We start from the raw sequence: 20,798 nt of genomic DNA on the forward strand, positions 1-20,798 counted from the left end.
CTTGATTAGACTGGGGTTCGAGCTAGTCACCACCAAATACGGAGGGTGTGGTAAGATCAGGGAATGACCACTGCATATTCCCGGAGCAATATGGCCTTAGTTGCTAATGCTCCTAAAAACCAAATAACAACAACAACAACCAATTTCCCTGTTATTATGAGGCCAATAGAAGTGCTTGGATAACAGTCAAAATTTTTCAGTCTTGGTTATCAAAAGTGGACAGAAGAATGGATTCAGAAAAAAAAGGAACATTTTGATGATTCTAGATTGCTGTACAGCACATTCTGCTGAGACACTTAAGCTGACAAATATACGGCTGTTGTTTTTACCTCCCAATACCACCAGTTTTATGCAGCCACTGGATCAAGGCATTATTTATAAACTCAAGAGAGCATGTGGAGCCCACCCGATAAGGTACTTGATCCATAACATAGAAGGAAGAAACAATTTGCAGCTAAATTGGAATTTAGCTGCAAATGCCAACAGCAGAAGAGCTGCTGAGCACCAAGTAAAACAATGATGTTACCAGTAACAGCAAAAGTGAAGAAGTGCACACACTACCATCTAAAAAAGATGCCCAAAATGCACTGAGCATAATAGAGAATGTGTTGGCCTGCAGTAACATTGATAAAGAAACAATTATTGCATTTGATAATGTCTGTGCTGTAGTTAAAAACGCATATAGGACAAAAACTGTGCAAACAACATTAGATTGTTTCTTTAAATTAGATTAATATACTAAAAAGTTAATGGTTTGTATGTCTCCTTGTATATTAAGATTGCAATTCTTTTTACTGTGATACTAAAATATTGTATATATCAAAATATATACTGTACAATATTTTCATTTCCGTTAATTGCTTTTTTCTTAGTTTATCTTACAAATAAAATAAAATATTTAAAAAATGTTATTCCTATTACTGTATTGTTAGACAAGGCTTTTTTGTTAATTTATTTTATATTATTAATTTAAATTAATTTATTTTTGATATTATTGTTATTTATTATTATTATTAGATATACCTGTATATACCAAAAAAAAAGGTAAAATTTTGACACTTTTGGGGGACCTCGTTACTACAAACCTTGTTATTACAAAACTTGAAAATTTAAGTCCCTTGAACTTTGTATTAATGAGATTCGACTGTATATACAAGTAGTACATTGCATAAAAAAATTATATGACAAGATTATGAATTTTTTTACAATTTCTTTTGTATTCAAACAGTGGATCCAGTAAAACATCCCCCACTTCAAAAAAAAAAAAAAAAAAAAAAATCAGCAGTTTTCCAGAACCTTTAAGGAGGAGCTTTCCACCAAAGCTGTATCCCAAAGTATGCCACCAAATTCAAATTCTGGAATCATATCAGCAGCATTTCCTTTACTCTGATTTCTTTCACTGCATATACTGATGTAATCGATAAGTAACACTAAGATTCAATACTGGGACTACAAATAACATTAAAATTATTGATTAATGCATTAAAAATTTACAAGATTATTCACGTTTTATATTTGGCAGGTGATGAGCTCAGGATGCATTCTCTATCTTTGAAAGCTGATATAGGGCTTTCAGGTGGTCTTGGTTAATCCTCTTCTCCTCCCTCTGCCTGTCACTGTTTTTTTTTTTTTTTTTGGAATGGAACTAAAAGGGTGGAATGTTGAATAATTAAAAAATTCTGAATGGGGTGTTGAATTATGTTTAGCATGTACATAGTGTATGTTGGCATCAAAAAAGTTTAGAAGGTATACCTTGCACCTCCTATGTTCAAGTGAGTTAATCTTTACTAAACAAAACCCAGCTACAAACTAGAGCAGGACAGGCTATGCTGGAAAAAAATTTTGCCAATAAGCCTTACATAATAAACCTTGCTGAGTTCCTCAAATACACAGCTAAAACTCAAGTAAATTTAAGATAAAGGACTAACCACACAGAAGCTCTAAGGCATTATTATACGAGTAGGCCCTGAACTTTGTTCAGGGCCTACTCGTATAATAATGCCAAACAAAGTTTGCTATGAAGTGTACCGATCTCATACTGTGAAGGCAAATCATCACAAATTGCCAGGGGGAAAATTTAATAATAGAAACAGTTATCTTTTAAGAGCACAAAAGGCGATACTGTTGTACACGTTGGCACAAATTATATTAAGAATAGGCAATCTGAGGAATGATACCATAAATCTCTAAACAGTCGAGAAGAAAAAAAAGAAACACAAAGTGCAAGTGCCCCCATCATTCCATTCATTCTAGTAATCAGCAACAAGATTGCTAGGATAGCTAAGTCTTGACAACCAACACAGGTACAACCTCACTAAAAAACATTTTCAGCAACTCCACAATTAATACAACCCAAGAGACCCTACATATAAATTAGTTTGCAACTGCAAACAAGTCTACATAGGAGAATCATATAGGAGACCCCAAAAATGAGTGCAAGAACACAAAAAAGACATCCAGTATAGAAGACTGGATAAATCCAAATCAATCATGCATGCTCGTTATTTGGTTTTTTTTTTTAGGAGCATTAGCAACTAAGGCCATATTGCTCCAGGGATATGCGGTGGTCATTCCCTGACCTTTCCGCATCCTCTGTATTTGGTGGTCAAGGGCTCGAACCCCCGGTCTAATTAAGAAGTGTGTATGTTACACACTGCTGCTCCTGCCCGGCTGGCTACGGAGGCACCTAGTCATGCATGCTTTGGAGTGCAGGGAGTCCTGGGATTTCAATAAATTCTTAACAAGAGACCACCAGCTTAATGAACCCAACAACCTCCAAAATAGTGATCCTTCACAACCAACATCAGTTCACACCTGCAACCATCACTATTTCCTTAGAAGCTGCAGTAGAACCCAAGAAGTCCATCGATCCAAGTAATTTAACAGAAGTGTAATTCATTAATGTTTAATTGTAATTATGGATTATACTTCAATTCATTAATTTAATCAATTTTAAATATTTAATTAAAATTGTATTTTAATGCACAATTTATTCCCTAACTGTTAGACATAACATTTTCAAAAATTAGTTACCATTGCTGATATTTTTTTTTTCATCCAAATACACTTACCTCAGCTGTATACAACTAAATTACACCTTCAATATTTAGTAATTCTGTACTTTCAGTAATTTATGTTTAAATCCCCATTAAGAAGTCTTTAGCTTTCATCTCTCATTTGTTCAACCTTTTCAACTCACATATTCCATAATTCTTTTGTAAAACTCAATCATTTGATATTCTTTTGGTTTTTAATTTATCTTTTGCCAGTTCTGCAATACCATGTGGACACTGATAATGGGTGGTTGGCTCCATATTTTTTAGGTAAGAATTTTCTCATGATTTTCGATAATTAACTTTAATTAAATAAATGTAACATAACGTCAATGTATCCATTGGTTGCAAAAGTACTGTTTTCTGTTTCTTTGAAAACTGAATTTACATGGTGTTTGATGTAACTAATCTTTTAAGCCATGTGAGCAGTTACTAAAGGTTGGCTCTGTAATCTTGACAGTTTCTTGGAATAATTTGATTAATTACTTACATTAACACTCTGTTCCACATAATTTGTTTATATATATATATATATATAAAATATATTTGTCTTGTGTTCTTTCCTAATTCGTTTAATTCCTATAATTCATAAATAGCACAGCATATCTTCACAACTTGCCACAGTGTATTATCATGTCGTTTTCCAAATAATTCACACAATTTCTTTAACTTTAAAACTGCTGCAGTGTTATATAACCAGTTCGTATAATCACCTTATTATTCCTTCAAAATTGGCCTCTAAATGGTTGGGTTATTAAAATGTTTTCTGTAGAGTTTTTTTCTTTCCAGCTTGTCTCAATAAACTCGATAATTTTTTTGACTTTAAAATTTACATGGAGTGCAGTATTGTTTAATCTCTTATTACAATTAATTAATTCCCATGTATGTCTTTCTCCCAAGAAATTATATGGGATGATTATAAATTATCAAAGGACACAGAAGCCTTCAGTAAATATAAAATAATTTTCAGTTAAGTCACTAAGGGGATTAGGCCAGCTAAGCCAGATTATGGGGAACCTTTGGTAAGAATGCAAAGAAAAGTAGCAAGGAATCCTTTGCTTAAATTAACGCTTTAATTAACACTAAAAAGAAGGGGATAAACCACACTGGTCCACTAGATAAGGTTGGCATAACTACTGATAAACCTGATCAGGTTGCTGACAAAGTGAATATTTTGCATCTACATTCATGCATGAAAAAGTTTTTAGGGATGGGGTTATCAGAAGTATACCAAGGGTTCTAAATGATTCTGTGAAACTGGGATCTAAATGATTCTGTGAAAAACTGAGAGGAAAATGAAAGAGAAATATTAAAGTTAAAAGTAGATTAGACACCTGGGGATGATGGAATCTATTAAATTATATTAAAATAAGTAAACAAACATTTATCCACAATAATACGTCTGTGAATTCAGAGAATCCAAAGATTGGAGATGTGCAAATGTCTCTCTTATGTACAAAGATTGATGGAAGGTAAAGTTAGTTCAGGGAGGGAGAATGCCAGAGGTGAATTAAACTCTGGCAGTGAGTTAGATGATTTTGTAATAACTGAGAATAAAGTGGAGGAGAAATTGTTGAAGATAAACATAAGAAAGGCACCTGGGGTGGATGGGATCTATCCAGTTATATTAAAGGAAGCAGCAAAGGAAGTAAGTAAACCCTTAGCCATAATTATGAGAGCTTCCTTGGACTCAGGGGAGGTACCCATGGATTGGAGATGTGCAAATGTGACCCCAATTCACAAAGGAGAATCAAAGGGTGACACAAGTAATTACAGACCTGTTAGTTTAACTTCTGTTCCAGGGAAATTAATGGAGGCACTGGTTAAAGAAGCACTGCAGGATCATCTAGACCAGCGGTTCCCAAAAGAATTGCCAAAGAAATTTCCCACATCTACAATTCCTTATAATTACTTTACTATCTTACAGTATATCATGTTAAATAAATATCTAAAATAATTTCTTGACTAAACATCCAAGAGTATAAAAAAGGTTGTTTATGCATGGATAATGTGAGGTATAATCAGATGCGTGCATACTACCTGGGTAGTAGAAATGGTGGAAGGTACCCATGCCTAAACAACCTTTTTTAAATAAATATGTTTTCGATACTATTTTTTTTTTTCATTCTCAAGGATCATTGTTAAGTATAGGTACTTTTTTTTTTTTTTTAGAACCTATAGTACTTAGTACCGTGCATGGGTTGAAAAGATTAAAGAAGATATTTGTTGTCATTTGACTTGAACTTCTGTAGATTGTAATTTTCAGGAAATACGTATGAAGGAAGGTTGTCCCAGAAAATGGCAGCTGAATGAATAAATGAGGAAAAAGAAAAGTTGGTTCTGTGAGTTTCAAGTTGGACAGTAAAAGGATGTTCACTGGTTGCATCATGTGTTCGGACTGCTTTAAAAGAAAGAGTAGGAATTACTGAAGCTAATTCAGAAGAACAATGCCCATGGAAGTATTCCTTAATAGAAAAGACATGCGGCAGAAACAGAACATCTAAAAGACAGTGGAGAGGCTCTGTTAGAGATAAGTCATTAATTAACCTAACTGCCCTCTTCTGAATGGAATCAAGAAGCCTCAGAGAGCATTTGGGGCTACTGGCCCAGATGTGGGAAAACAATATTCCATGGTATGGCAGATTTGTGATTTGCACAGAGTGAACAGCTGTCTGGAAGAAAACAGCTTGGTTTTCTCTTTTCGCCGAGAGTGAAAGGGAAAACCAAGTTTTTTAGGAAGCAACATTTGTAATGTGCGTGTGCCAAGAGAGATTAGAAGTCAGGGTAATCACCAAGATCTTGCCCAGAAATCGAGTGTCATCGAAGATAAGCATAGGAGCAGAAGAATCTGTTTTGCAAAATATAAGACAGGATTGAGCTTTAGAAGGATTAAAATTAAGTTTTCTTTGCCCGACTGGAGAATTCCTGGAGATCACCATTTAAGGATTTGGCAGTGGATACTTGAGAAGTTGAAGCTGTTTCAGAAGGGCATGGTAATGTGCTATCACCAGCAAAACTATGGATAGGATTTCCTGTCAATGGAAGAAGGCCATTAATATACAAGAGGAAAAGAGTGGGAGAAAGAACTGAATGTTGGGGGACACCAGCATTATTGGAGAAGTAAGAAGACAGAAAGCCATCTACCCTCACCCACAGTGAGCAGTCAGAGAGAAAACTGGATACCCAATTACAAAGCTCACAAACCATAGGATGGAAGCTTATTTAGAACACCTTTATACCAAACACGATCAAAAGCAATGGCTTGGGTTTCACCAAAAACTTTTCCATTGAATTTGTCCATAGATGTACATCTCCTTCTTCAAGAGGAGTGTTTCCATTTACAATGAGTTTCCTCAGCCTTCAAGTTATTTTTTCGTAGGAATGTTTTCCCGCCATAAAGTGCAGTTCAAGATGTCTTGGTCAGTTAAACCTCTTGCTGTCATGCACTCCCATTCTCCATCCATCCATGTCCTACTAGGTCTTCCTCTTCTCCTTCTTCCAGGAGGTATCCATTCCAGGATATCCTTTGGATATCTAATTTCTTGCATCTGTTTTACATGTCCATACCATGTGAAACACTTTTCTTTGATAGTGTGAATATTCTTTTTCACTTCCATTTTCTCTCTTATGTCTTCATTACGTTTTCTGTCTCTTCTAGAAGTTCTTGCATAGATGTACATAAACCAGAATATCACCAGTGGAACAACACTGATGGAATCCATGCTGGCAATTGTTGACCAGTGAAAGATTTCCAGATAGTTTAAGAGTTGGTATTTAATTTATTTCTCCATTACTTTTGAAAGAGTAGAAGTAATCGCAATGGGATGATAATTAGATGGAGGGATTTGTCACCCTTTTAAGGAACTGGTTTGATATGAGCAAATTTCCAAGCAGAAGCAAAAACAGCTTTGAAATAAGAAAGTGAAGCAAGTCAACACAAAACAGGAGTAAGCTCATGGGCACAAGTTTTGAGAACAAGTGGAGAAATACCACCAGGACCTGGAGCTTTCGTAGCATCAGATTCATCAATACATGAGTTGGAAGAAAAATAGGTTGCTAGCAGGTCAGCTTTATCTTTGGCTGATGTAGCAAAGAACCATCTGGTTTTGAAAGAGGTGGGAACAGAGATAGGCAAAATTTGCAGCCAATAGCTTTGGAAAGACCAGAATGCTCAGCAATACTTAATTTTTATTATGTAATCTCGTTTATAAAAATGTAATGCAGGAAATATTTTATAATGAAAATTCAGTACTTTTATACGTTTTCAGAGAATATAAGCTTAGGAGTTTGTGATAAAAATATTATGTTGAAAGGGCTTCGCGAGTCAAAAAAGGTTGGGAACCGCTGATCTAGACAATACTTCAGTTATAGCTAGGACACAGCATGGTTTTGTTAAGGGGAAGTCTTGTCTGACCAATATGATTGGATACTATGATGTGGTCACAAAGGAACTGGATGCAGGGAATAACTTTGATATCATATATTTGGATTTTAGAAAGGCTTTTGATACTGTTGCACAAATTGGAGCAGTGAGTGTGGCATTGGAGGCAAATTGCTGCTATGGATAAAGGGATGGTTGAGTGGGAAAAGACAGAGTGGTAATCAATGGACACTGCTCTTTGTGGACTAATGTTATTATTAGTAATTGCAGACCTGTAAGCTTGATTTCTGTTCCAGGAAAAACAATGGAGTCAGTGGTTAAAATAGGATCATCTTGACAGGAATGCAGTTATATTGCAATCGCAGCATAAATTTGGTAAGAGGAGACCTTGTCTGCCCAATCTCATTAGCTACTATGAAGGAGTCACAATAAAAGAGGATGTAAAAAATAATTTTGACATCATATACTTAGATTTCAGTAAAGTTTTAATATCCACACAAACAACTGCTGTATAAACTGGAGCAATGTAGCATTAGAGGCAAGTTACTGCTGTGGATAAAGGCATGATTGTAAGAGACAAGAGAGTGGCTATTAATGGCAATGGCTCTTCACTGATTAATGTTATCAGTACAGTCCCTCAGGGTTCAGTGACTGGTCTTTGGCATTTTCAATATTTATTAATGATAAAGGCATATCAAGTTTAATGTTGAAGTTTGCTAATGATACAAAAATTTGTAGGGTGATTACTGACAGTAATCAAGGTATGATACTGAACAAGATCTAGAAAAATTAGGTAGATGGACTGATTGGTGTTAACACTTGAGCAGCAGTAATCCCAGAATCGCATACCAACTGGGTGGTAACACACTCATGGTAGTGGAGAAGGAAAAGACCTGGGAAAAATTTTATAGTTGACACGAAGTTCTCCAAGCAACATAGATAACTGCTAGGACAGTTCATATGGTTCTGCCAATGATATATAGGCAATCCCTGTATAACACAGTACTTCTACAACACAGTTTGAAAATTGCTGGAAATCTCGCATAACACGGTATTTTTGAGCTTTTGTGCTGAGAAAACCCTGCTATTATGTTAAATGTAATTTTCAATGTTTCCATTCCTTTTTTGTGAATCCCTGTTGTTTACTTGCTAATTGTTATCGCATTTGTGATATTTTTCTAAAGTACATTTCTGGGGGTCACTACCATAAAACAATAAAAACAATTTGCAGTTTCCAGTTTATTTGTCTTTTCTGTTAGTGTAATCAATTATAAACGGGTAGTAAACTCGATATTTTTGCATTTGCTATAGTACCAATAGCTGGAATTCTGTGGGTTTTCACATTATTATGGTGAAATGTGTTTTCCCCTTCCATGAAATATTCAATCATATAAAAAACATAAATAAATTTTCAGAAACTCATTACTCCATATCATGTTTGTTGCAACTTATGCATGCTGTGTTCTTATCAATTTTACTGTTTTAAATTTTACAACCAAAAAAAAGTCAGCGAACAGAAATATCAATTAGTTTGTACATATTACAGTATGTATTAATTAAGCTATGTATGTAAGCCAAATTTGTTTTTATTTTGCTAACTAGAAAATATTCTTCCAATTTTCAAGTATCATTTAAAGCGGGGGTCCACTATATTTTGTTGGGAGATCCCGGGGTTAGGTTCTGTGCTATTGAACTTGTGCTTGTTTGAGACCATAAAAATAATTGTGACTTCGAAGAGAGCAGAAGGTACACAAAATCTAGATGCTGCAGAAGAGATTGTGCTTAGCAACGATGAAGAGGAAGAAAATTAAATGAACGTACGTTATCTCACATACAAGTATCACAGTTTGTAAGGTAAGATGTTTGTTCAGTTATTACTATTTAAGTTACTACTATTATAAAAATCAAGTTAAAATATTAAGTTTCTGATTGTTATAAAAAAATGGTGTACTTTTGTCAGCTTTTGGAATGTAAACCCCCCCCCCCTCTTTTTGTACTGGTTCTTAGTCCTGTATAACACAGTTTTGCATTACATGAGATTTTGTAGAAACCGAACTACTGTGTTATATAAGGGTTACCTGTACAAGAATTCTGCCAGCAGGGACAAGACAAGGTTCCTACTGGCAAAAAATCCCGTTCTATAAATAAATGATGACATCACATCTTGAACACAGCATACAGTTCTGCAAGCCTCATTTTAGGAAGGATGTGGATCTGTTGGAACAACACAAAGAACAAGATTGGTAAGGGGTACAAAAGTATGCTGTTACTAAGACTTCAGTTCTGTAAATTGCAGCATCTAGAAACTAAACACTTCAATCAAATCACGTATAAGGAGGTCTAATTGAAGTGTTTAAGGATCTAAATGAATTGAGTAAACTAAATACTGATGGCATATTTACTCTTTCTCAGGTGATGACACATTATTGATGCCTCTTTGGTGGGTAATCTCACATATAAGAGTGTGATGCCCACTTCTTTGGTGGGTAATCTAGCACTACAGTGGTGAGATACATCCACAATGTATGTGATGCTCAATGTAACAGCAAGTATGAAGATGGCAAATTTAATTTGAAAAGGAGGTTGTAGGATAGAGGTGCAAAAATTTGTTTTCAGCTGGAAAGTGATTCTGGGAACAAAATTTCATTTGGTGTTGTGGAAGTGGTAGTTTGAATAAATTTAAGGAAAGATTAGAAGAATTACTAGAGAGATGGATGAATTGTGGATTTTTTTATTATTTGGCTGATACTGCATAAGCTTGTTTCCTTGCATCTTTGATACCACCAATATTGAGGTGCCTTAGTATTCTGCTGTACACACAGCAGAATACAGTACCCACATTTAAATAAAAAGCACTGTTCCATGGAACAAGTATATTGCATTTATTTTAAATGTGCCCCTATATGTAGCTTGTTCTGACACTTACTGATATCTGTGCAAAATACCCTCACTGTTGGGTATTTTGCACAGACCTTCCTTTTCCCTAAATCTTCGTGCAGAATTTGACAAATTGTCTCCTTATTCATTAGCCAACATTCCGATTCAAACGATGATTTCTTGTTGCAATTTCAAACCTTTTCAACTCTATTCTCATTGATGGATGCCCACTTCTTGGGTGGTTGTTGTTGTTGTTTGAGAACTATTGGTGCAAGAGCAGCTTAGGCTATAATGTGCCTAGTCTAGGTTGCCACTTCTTGGGTTATTGTGAACACTCCCACACCCTCACATCTGTCTTTGAACCACTTATACCATTCAAACACAATGGTATGACCTAACAACATTTCATCATCATAAACTGCTTTTAGCATTTCATATGTTCCTGTTATAGATTTTTCCAGTCTGAAGCAAAATTTTAAATCCATTCATTGATGAATTGCGACACAATATTAATGCTACAAACAAAACTGGTTGTTACTTGCAAACTGTCAGCCTGCCGGACATTATATGTAACAACATCTGTTGGAGGAAGTTTGAACTACAACATACCACTTCCCTTTATTTTAAAATTCATCAAAGATGACCGCAATGGCATCGGCCTAGGAACGCTATTGCCATACCTCATATACATGTGCCTATTGCATCCACCATGTCCATCTGTCTGCATATAACAACTCTACTCCCAATAGATGGATTTTTATGAAATTTTATATTTGGACCTTTTAAAAAGGTTTGTCAAGCCATTCCAAATTTCAATAATTTGTAATGGCTCAACACATATTTTACTGATGTGTAGAAAATTTAATACAAACTTTGTTAATACGCCATTTCCTCCCCCCTCTCTCTTTGCAGGTATAAATAATGTGGGGTGGGTTCGGTGAGGTTCCAGTCACTGCATAAGTGAGTCAGGTGCAGATCTAATACAGGGGACCCATGCAATACTTTAATTCCCAACATATGTGATGCTCAATAGAATAGCAATTTTAAAACTTAAGTAAATTTAGACGATGTCAATTTACTTGAGTTTTAAACTAACTTGCTATTCTGTAGATTTTTTTTTTTATATAGTTCATGTAGGCTTCAGGAACACAAGAACTATAAAACATTATTGTACAGGTATGGGATTAGCCTCAGTTTTGTATGCAAACTAACTAACTCTCGATATTGTGAAGGCAAATCACCATGAAATGCCTTAGTACTGCACTCAAACTTTAAATAAAAGGCATTGCTCCTGAAGAAGTATGTTGCTGTTTTATATGAAATGCATGCTATTTTCAACAAAGCCCTTAGAATTACTTCTGCACTTTTAATTAATCAACATAATATAAACCCTTTTGTTGTGTCTAGGCAGAATCACAATACAAAATCATTTTTCCAGCACATCCTTATACTTTGCAACCATGTCCTCAGCTTGTTTCTGCTTTAAATCAATTACCATGTGGATAACTATATACACTTTAGTCCTCTTAAGAACTAACAACTAGTTAGTAACATGGTTTTTACACAAGCACACATTCTCTGGTTCTGTTCCAAGTCTTTATTACAAAAAATATTCGCAGTGTTTCAAACATTCAATGTATGATGAGTCATTCTGGGGGTCAAATCACTGAAGAGAAAATCAATTGGCACAATATCGAACACTGGAGTAACTGACAAACCCCCATATTTTGAGTCTGAGAAAGTGAGTAGATGTTCTCTCTAGGATATTTACTTACTTTCTCACATTCAGAGTTTTCCAATGATAAGTCAAGTTTTGATTTAAGAGTTTTACATACTCCCCAGATTTAGTGTTGAAAAATAAAAAAAATGTAATGTTATTATATATACATATATTTTTTACTACAGCAACCCAATCAGGTTTATTGTTAGGTCACAAGAACCAATAAGTTCTTGTGGCCTAAATGATCATTTGTGATGGTGATATTGCAAAGTCATTGAAGAAATGGTAAGAAAATACCACGAAACATTTGACTCTATTATGTACATATTTCCAAATCATAAATAAACATAATTAAACCAACACAGGTTTGAGTACTTTGTTATCTTCAAATGATGCATAAAAATGCATTTACACCTTATCCCATATAAATTATGTTGGCAGAATCCACCCCTCTTCCATTCACTGCTGACAATTTATAGTACTCTTCTAAGCAGGAAATGTTCATCACACTCTCATTCAACATGCACGTATGGTTTCCAAAAGCTACTCTATTTCAGGGAACAAGTGTAATGTGGAAAAAAAAAAAAAAAAAAAGGGGAAAGTACCATATACTCTGTCATCCCTTTATACAAATTTTACATTTTTAACTTAACTTACAAATTTACAAAACAGCAAAAAACATGAATGGATGGCGTAATTTTTGTAACTGAAGGTATCATCTGAAAAATATCAGAGACCACTGCCCTGAGTGTTCATTCTAATATTCCGGATAAATAAAACATGTTTCCGGCATGATGGACATTTTGATAATATATGAACATTTTTATAAAAAACGATGGACAGCCATTTCCACCCAATCATGTACCAAATCCTTTATACCAGAGGAGAGTCTTTTCAGATATCTGGCAGCAGATGGTCCTGCAACCATAAAAAGTCAATAGCTTCCGTGTATTCGTGCAATGCGAGTTGCATGTCAAGTTACAGTTTGGGTATGAAACCTTTTCCAGAGTACATATGTATGAACATTTCCCATTATAATTAATTAATTGGTTGCAGAATACCATCCATTAAATGAGAATAACAAAACACATACTAATGTAAAAAAAAAAAAAGTAGCAATATTCATAATTATTTGTAGAATCATATGAATCACCAGAAGATTTAGTGGCAATATAACATTTGTTGGAAACAAGCCACTTGCTGACTTGTTTCCAACAAGTCAAAATGCCAATGTAAACTATGCTCCACTCAAAGTTAGCCTTTCCTCAAATACAAACCTTTGGCTTAGTATAAAAGCTGAATGCTTCATTTAATCCCTTAGTCATGAGAGTTCTCATTGAAGGACACACTAAAAAACTAAAAGCTCTGAATGACTACCTGCTTTTGCAGTTCTACAACTTATCATTGCACAATATCACACCATATAAGTTAATTTATTTGGCCATGAACTATGACCTCAGACCCTACAGCTTTGTGATTGGGTTCAATGTTTCAGAATTCATTTATTAAGGAGCATGCTTCTAAGCTTGATCTGACACCAGATAAAAAAAGCATTTCCATTTTGATAATAATAAAGAATTATAATTCTTTATCTCTGATTTCTGACAGCAGCATTCTGAATTTCCTCAATGTGCTCCACCATTTTATTATGGAAAGGATAAAGAATTTTATCCTTTCCATTAACAATCACTGAAACCAAACTCTTAACCTCATTTTTTTACAAAGTTCTTATGCTCTTTTTCATTACATCCAAGCTGACAGCTTTCCTTTCACTCGCACCTGAAAACAACAGCTTTTTTCACAATCCATTCTTAATAGAGATAAAAGGTGTAAATTAAAATTTGTTATAGAAAATTCACTAAACAAGAACTGCCCACATATGTTTTTCACACATGGGCCCTGAAGAATATGCACACATACACATTTTTTCAAGATAGTTAAGTATTTTTCAAATAATACATCTGTTTATACAGGGTGTCTCAAAAATATTGGTACAAACATTTAGGGGAGGTACGTAACATCTAAAGGAATGTGAATTGCATAGGAACCCATAACCAGAAACGTCACGGGAAAGTAGTAGCAGAGGCACAAGAAGCAGAAATGACACAAGACAGTAATTAGTGGCAAACATTTATTTGACATAATATTAACAATGCAGTATGAGATGGATGCATTTCATGATGTTACAACAGATGCTCGAAGGTTCCACTATGAGACGCGATGCATGCGTGACACCGACGCAACATGGATTGGTGGACACGGTTGAACACACCTGGAGTTTCTTTGACAGTAGCAGCAGCGCAGACGAGTCTCGCCACGAGATCCATTTCCATCTCCACAGGCGATTCATACACGATAGATTTGAGGGCTCCCCACAGATAGAAATCAAGGCTCGATAAATCAGGTGAGCGTGGGGGCCAGGCAACAGGTCCACCATGGCCAGTCCATCGACGCCCAAAACGCCTCTTAAAATGGTCATGAACACACCTTCCATAATGGGCAGGTGACCCGTCATGTTGAAACCAAATGTTGCATCTCACACTTGCTGGAACATTGTCAAGTAACCCTGGTAGAACTTGTCCAAGAAAGATCTGATATTTAGCGGAGTTCATGCGGGATGGTAACAGGTATGGACCAACTAAGCAGTCACCGACCATACCTGCCCACACATTTATTGCGAAGCGAAGTTGGGCCGCATGGGGGCGCACACCGTGTGGGTTGTCGTGAGCCCACACACACGAGCATTGTGCTGATTGCTCGCCTTCCTGAGTGAAATAAGCCTCATCCGTGAACAAAACATAGGCTGGAAAATTCAAGTCTTGAACACTTTCTTGGAGAAACCACTGTGCAAAAGCCACACGTGCAGGATGATCTTGGGGGAGCAGTAACTGAACCCTTTGGAGATGAAAGGGGTGTAAGGAATCGTTGTGCCAGACACACTGTACACTGCAATGAGACACTCCTAAGGCAGAGGCAACAGTACATGTACTGGTAGTAGGATTATTCTGGACAGCATTCAACACACTTTCTTCCATGGCGGGAGTTCGCGTCAAACGTGGTCTGCCCGCACTACTCCTGTTACCTCTAAATGACCCATAATCGCACAAATTTTGATGCACACGCACAAACAAAGGGTGGTCCAGTACATGTCTGTCTGGGAAGCGTTCTCCATAAATTCGTTGAGCGGCTCGTCCACTGCCCTCTGCTAATCCATACACTAGGTGCATGTCTGCCAGCTCACAGTTCGTATGTCCATGCATGCTCTTTATGTGGCAACTACTGCTTGAATGAGAAAACCAGAAATTTTCCCTTTCGTGAACTGATGAACAGCGCTGTGTATCAACTTAGGGTGACGTTTCCGGTTATGGGTTCCTATGCGATTCACATTCCTTAGATGTTATTTACTTCCCCTAAACATTTGTACCAATATCTTTGAGACACCCTGTATACAGGTTGATTTGAAACCTTACAATAAGTGCTGCCATTGTTTAGATGTGCAGCGAAAAAACTGCAGACATAGTTTATAATAGATTGCAGCACAAAAAACAGTTTTTAAAATCAGAGATAGATATGAAACGTCTTTGTCTGATTTGGGCTTACAAAAGCTGAAATCCTCCAAAATCCAAAAGTTAATGAAACTGAATCAAGTGACACACACACACACACACACACACACACACACACACACACACACACACACACACACACACACACACTGCATCAATCAAAAAGAAGTAACAAGTTTGTTTTGGGTTTTTTTTTACAAATTTTTTCACTTTTTTTTTTTAAATTCTGATTTTGACAATTTCACTCTAATTTTGGGCAACCACATAAAAAACAAATTAATGTGCAAAAGCATTCACATTCCAAGTTTATTTTTTAGAAATTTTCAAAATTCCATGGGAAAAAAAAACTCACTCCAAACTAGTGGAGTTAATGGCACACTAGCAACTATGGCTATAAAGGGCCAAATTTAGTGTTGATATAAAAAAATTTTGTTTAAGTTGCTTTTCCTTTTGGTGTTTAATAAAAAGGTCAAACAAAATATGCTTCATATTTTGACTTGGTCTACTGTTAATTTGAATATGCTTTTCATATATGTTTATAGTAGTTAGCAGGAAGGAACAGAAAAGGTTTCAGATATCATCTGTACTGTCTATTTTAGAATTTGTTTAAAAGCTCAAGATCAGTTGTATAAAAGTTATTATTAATACATCCAAACTCAATTTTGAAAAGCCCAAGAACAGGAAACTTGCATCTCATCCAAGTAACAGTTGAGCTTTCTGGTCTCATGCAAAAGCCACTGGCTGCAACTTCTGTCCATTCATATTTCCAAAATTTCCTTGCATTCTAATGGTTCTACTGCATCTGCAACTAAAGATAAAGCAGTCTTATTAGCATCTTACTTTTCTTGCATTGTTTATCTAGGTAATTCTTGCATTGTTCATCCTGTTGGTTGGTTGGCCTGTTTAGAGATTTCTTAGGTGCATCGGCAACTATGGCCATAGTGCGCCAAGTTCATCTAATAAGTCTCCACTTATCATAACAAATACATTCTATTCCACGATTCCCTAGATTTTCTGATGGAAGGGTCTGATAAGACTCAAAACAGCAGTAACAGTTGTGTCTTGAGTTTTAATGAATAACAGACTCATCTTCTTGCCTATACTATATGATTAAAAATGATATTAATAATTTCACGTCTACTCGTGGATACACAAGGTTGTTCCTAAAGTGAGGGAAAATTGCCAAGCTTATAACTGTGACAGTAGTGACTACTGGGAGCAAAACTTCCCCAAGATAGCAAGACAGAAAAAATATAATACAGTGAAGTATGTTTTTTTTTTTTTTTTTTATCAAACTATTTTAATGCCTGTTTCAACACCAGGTCTTAATGGCATTTCTTCACTTGTTCTCAAAGCATGTGCTCAAAAATCTGCTCTTGTGTTTTGCAATATTGCTGCTCCTACTGTGCTGGTAGGGATTCTGAGTAGCGCATATGCAAGGAAACTGCCAAAGCCTGGTTATGTTAAGGAGGTAAGTATATTCTATGTATACACCACATATGATCTTTTTATTATCTCCTATTCCACTATTGTTATTCCTTTTGTATGGCAATTTGCTCACATCCAGCCTGTAAATAAAAAGGGTAACAAATCCCACCATTACAATTATCATTCCAGTGCACTTACCTCTACTCTTTCCATCATAATGGAGAAAACCATGAATCACCAACCCTTACACCATCTTAAAGTTTCCATCTGATCAGAATCATCATAATCGATTGGACAAATTCAATAGAAAAGCCTAGTGACATTCAACCAGTTTCCCCTTGACATTTTCAAGGCTTTTAAATATGTTTGGCATAAAGGTCTTCTCAACAAATTCACATCTTATGGGTTGCCATCTGTTTTTTTTTGAAATGGGGTAGCTAGTTTTCTCTCCATCTGCTCACTATGGGTAATGGCTCCTTCTCTTCTGATTTCCCAACTAACGTTGGTGTTTCCCAAGGTTCAGTTCTCTCTCCTTCTTGTACATTAATGCCTTCCTCCATTGACTGGAAAACCTATTCATAGTTTTGTCAATGACAATGCACTACATTCCACCTTCCAGTTTGAGAAATTTTGTTCTGAACAAACACTTTAAACTTCTGGAATGTACGTCACCAATTCCTTAATGCCAACCTCCAGGAATTCTTCAATAGGGCAAAGAAAACTTAGCTTCAATCCTTCTAAACTCATTTCTGTATAAGGACACAAATCTTTGCTGGAAATAATTCCAACTTGTCGCAGATGACTCATCATCCAGTGCAATACTACTACTTTGCTTAACGAAGGCAAAAAGTGGCAAAATCCATGTTTGGTCTCCATTGGCTTTCTTCAATTTCCTTTTGCCACACAGTATGGATCATGTCTTTTGAGACTATGATGGGCATCACAGAATGATACAGTATTCTTTACATTATCAGAGTACAGCATCAAAACAGTTTTACAGGACAGATGCGAGATAGTACTCGGTTAAATGTATTATTAACACTCTAGGAAACACACGGATCAACTAATGAATAATCCTGCTACTCCTACTGTGATGGTAGGGATTCAGCAGTACATATGTGAAACTGCCAAAGCCAGGTTTATGTCAAGGAGGCAAGAGTGAGTGTGTGTGTGTGTGCGCGCGCGCGCACGCACACACACACACATAAAAATTTCTTTGACTCATACTCGTCCCCACACCACCAACTTTTAATTTCACCCACATCATTAGCTCATCCATATCACTAACACTCAAACTTATCTCAAAAAAAAAAAAAAAAAAAAAAAAAACCAAACCTCCCAAAAACTTCCTCATTCATTTTACACAAGACCATATTAATATTAGTAGTGGCAATGATGCAAGAAAGCAAGCTTATACAGCATCAATATAAAAAAAAAAAAAAAAAATCCTTCCCACCACCTATTCACCCACCCTAATAGCCTGTCTAGTTCTTATTTCAATTTATTCAGCTAGGCTACCCACTTTAACAACACAGATAGAAGCCTGTTCCAACAATCACCTGCAGGCAAACTTCTCATTTCTCCTGCAACCAACTTTCCTCAAATTGAATTTATGTCCCCCATTTTTAGTCTTACCAAGAGGAAGATTTCAATCAGCAATGAACTTACTCAACCCATTCAAAGCATTTAACAATACCTAAATCAGATCTACTCACAGGTGCCTAGTCTCCAGACTGCCATTTGCAAAAGTGGTAAAAGCATCTTGTCATCTAATGTCACTGTTCTTCTCTATACCTGTTCCACCAGATCCACATCCTTCTTAAATGAGGCTTCCAGACCTTTATAATTGCAGTACTCAAGACACTTCCAAACTATTGCCATATACAATGGTATAATCACCTCTTCTACCAAGAAAAATTCCTGTATATCACTGACAAAACTTGATATGACCTGGTATCCTGTCTACACTGCTCAGGGAACTTCATATCTGACTGCACAATTACTCCCAGGTCATTTTAATTCATCATTAGTGTGGTACAACACAATAACACACTAATGAAGTGTGGTATTGTGTTGTACCACACTGTGTTGGTACTTTATTCTGTGATTACTGCTATCCATATGCAGTAACTTGCATTTGTCAATATTAAATTTCAACTGCCATTTCTCAGCCCATCTGCCTAATTTTTCAAGATTTTGTTGCAGCAGCATACTCTAAATTACTGTCATTACCCACCATACCAACCTTTGTATCTGCAAAATTAGACATCAAGCTGATAAGCCTTCACCAATATTATTAATAAATACAGAAAACAACATGGGGGCCCAGCACTAAACCTTGGAGAACTACACTAATAACAGTAGTTCAAGAAGTGTTTCTGTCATACCAAAATGACACAACGTTGCACCAGCCACCCATATCAACTGGATGCACTGCCTTAGATTTCATGTGCTTCTTAACTAAGAGCATTCCTCCTCCTCTCCTGTCTGTGTACATTGTATTCCCTATATTCAAATTCTGCATTTCTTATGTCTGAGTGATAGTACATCTCTGATATCCTGTTTAAGTCATGAATGCAACATCTGCATTCAATAACTTAACCAGTGCTTCAAATTCATCGAATTTATTTACTATGTTCCTAGCATTAGGAAACACAAAAGTATACATGTAACTATTTTTACTCTTGGTAATCCTAAGTCAGCCCATGAGGACTCCCAGCAGGCCTTGAAATCCTTGACATCTTGCTTTCCAGGCTGCTGCAAGTTCCAATCGGAGCAATGCAAGAATCACTTACACCTCTGCCTGCGGCTGTTGTTAAAGCATTAATCTGTATATCCCCTCCCCACCCAGCCAAGCTAGCAGTTTTCCACATCTCCAAATATTCTTGCACCCCTTCTATTTAAGTGTATCCCATTCTGTAAAAATGATCCCCCTGCTAACAAGCACAGACCATGCTGTAAAAAATTCAATCGCATGAACCTTGCACCATCTCGCCAGGGCTGAACTGATTGACAAGGCTCTCTTCATGTACCCCCACCACATCTGGGCAGAATTGTAGTCACATTCAATTTCAGTCCTAACTCGCAACTTTTTCTCAACATTGCTCTGTATTTGTTGAGGTAATCCTCAGATTTCCTACTCTTAATATCATTGGTATCAACATGTAAAACTATATCACTTTTGTGCCCTTAAAAGATGAGACTTGCTCTACACCATCAACTTTTTTCCCAAGCAGAAACCAGTCCTATTCCACTTATCCATTTTACAAAGCATATTTCCCATTTCCCTGACAATAAAGTCACCAGCAAGAGCTACCTTCTGTGAGACCAGCACTGTGGTGGGTGGCTGACTGCTTGAATGGACTCTCCTTTTGATTTGTTCAAGGCATTCACTCTATTCCTCAAGTCCTCATATAAACCCATTGAAATGTAACTTGGTGCCTAAGACCCTCACACTCTACAACAAAAGTACACAAAGACATCCCTCTTGGCTGTATCATGTCCCACTATGGATAACTCTGCAAAAAAGCCATGAGTCTGTATACACCAAAATGAAGCCATAAGTTGGTGGGAGAGATATTGGCTTGACAAACTTTATAGTGCACTGTTATAACCAAGTATCATTATTAATTATTACTATAAATCATATGAAAAGACACAGTAATAAAGGATGTGTTGCACAATAGAAATGCACTGTTGAGAAAGGAGGCGGATGTCTCTGAAAGCTACGGTATCTGGTATTTTAAGATTTGTCTCATTGTTTTATTTATTTT

The 20,798-nt window shown here is 36.2% G+C and overlaps 1 protein-coding gene across 1 annotated transcript in view; it reads right to left on the bottom strand.

Annotated features, from left to right (window-relative positions):
• The window catches only part of LOC150076245 (ataxin-7-like), a 227,347-nt gene that overhangs the window by 116,736 nt on the left and 89,813 nt on the right, over window positions 1-20,798 (bottom strand). The gene's annotated exons all lie outside the window — the stretch shown is intronic.

Source organism: Mastigoproctus giganteus, chromosome 13 (genome assembly GCF_048544385.1).
Source record: "Mastigoproctus giganteus isolate SK-2022 chromosome 13, ASM4854438v1, whole genome shotgun sequence".
Lineage (NCBI taxonomy): Eukaryota > Metazoa > Arthropoda > Arachnida > Uropygi > Thelyphonidae > Mastigoproctus > Mastigoproctus giganteus.